Source organism: Otolemur garnettii, unplaced genomic scaffold, assembly GCF_000181295.1.
Source record: "Otolemur garnettii isolate 467f Iridium unplaced genomic scaffold, OtoGar3 scaffold03820, whole genome shotgun sequence".
NCBI classification, from domain to species: Eukaryota; Metazoa; Chordata; class Mammalia; order Primates; family Galagidae; genus Otolemur; species Otolemur garnettii.
The window spans coordinates 1-1,620 of NW_003856215.1; the positions used below are offsets into that span (position 1 = coordinate 1).

Genomic DNA, 1,620 nt, shown 5'->3' on the forward strand with positions numbered 1-1,620 from the left:
TCCTGTTCCCTCTAATTAGTTGGGCTTATCCATACCTTAAAATTATGTCCCTTAATATTTTGGGGCCCCAGCCCCATTGAGAATGTGTTGGAAGCTATGACCCTCTCCTGCACACATGTACATACACATCTGGGAGACATTTAAGAACGCCGAGGGTTAGAAATTATCCTTACATGCGGTCTCTTCTTGTCTGCCTCTTTGCCTGCCCGCAGCCCACGTGATACCCAAATGCTGCATCTCTGTCAAATCCTATCAGCTCTGGTTCTTCTGGAAATTCTTCCCAATCTTCCCAGCCACAGCGGCCTCACCAGCGTCTGTGACGCTCATGGACTCAGTGCCACACGATCCCATCCGTGATGTGTTGTTTTCTTGTCCTGCTGTTTGGGATGCCGCACTTTGATGACGTGTCCTCCTTGAAGGCAATTTTAGAATTTATTTCTCTGTTAAGGCAAATGATTTAGTGCTTGAACATAGTAGACCCCTCCAAACACGTGACTGTGGAATGAATGGTGAAAGTGTGAGGGGATAATGTCAGGAGAAGGACGTGACGCCACGCGTGTGGCAGACGGGCCGGCCGTGCGCGTCCCTCTCTTGTGGGTTTTATCAACGTTTTCATCTCTTTCCTTTCTATCTACTGATATGTTAACAGTCCACCAACCTTCTTCTCTCCTTTGAACAGTCCCTGGGACTTACCAGCTCAAATGGAGGAATGAGGTCAGGTAATCATCGGCAAGCACATTTCATTGGTTTAAAGGACAAACATAGACGTTTGTAATGGGGAGTTATCAACATAACTCTTTACTGGGGAGCCTTCTAGATGCTTCTGCAATCCCCATAGGTTGTAAAACATGCCTCATAGGGCTTGTCTCCATGGTCCTTCTCGGGGTCCCGGGAGGGGGACCCCACTCCCCACTGTCTGTGACACTGCAGGTGGGCCAGGCACCTTGCCGCCTCCCACTGCATAGCGCTTTGTGTCCCTGGCAACTCTGCAAGGAGAGCATGACCTTGACCCACCTGTGCGTCCCACTTCACCAACTGTACCTGGAGCCTCGTCTTAAAATCTCATCAAGTCCCCAGACTGCTTCTTGTTTTTTATTTTAATATGGAATGCTTCGTAAATTTGCTTGTCACCCTTGTGCAAGGACCACTATAACCTCTGTATTGTTCAAATTTTAGTAGATGGGCGGCTGAAACCTGCACTGCCCAAATCACTCAGCTTTCTGGCTTTGGCTGCCTTTTACGTTCAGTTCTCAGGATCCATTCTCTCCACAATCCTCATCTTCTACCACCTTCCTCTCAGGTGCTGTGGTCGAAATTCTCCCCTTCTCCCTTGGAAAAATGTAAGCGTTGATGACAGCTAATTTCAGTGATTGCTGAGTCAAGCCACATTTCCTTCTGTGTTTTACGTAGATTCAACTATATTGTCTCAAACTATTTGAAGTGAGTGCTATCATTTTCCCTTATTTCACAGTGAGATAAAGCAGACATGGAGATGTTAGGGTATTTGCCTCAAATCTCCTAGCCAGGAAGTGGTGGGGCTGAATTATAAACCCGGCTGGCTGGCTTCAGTTTGCAAGCTCCTAGCTACTGGCGACATGCCTCTTGCGATTACTGACCTGA

At 47.6% G+C, this 1,620-nt stretch overlaps 1 non-coding gene across 1 annotated transcript; it reads right to left on the reverse strand.

Annotated features, from left to right (window-relative positions):
- Window positions 1-1,096: 1,096 nt before the first annotated feature.
- Window positions 1,097-1,204, reverse strand: LOC111722940. Its single transcript, XR_002771566.1, has one exon. It is a non-coding gene; the product is annotated as a U6 spliceosomal RNA (small nuclear RNA).
- Window positions 1,205-1,620: the final 416 nt, after the last annotated feature.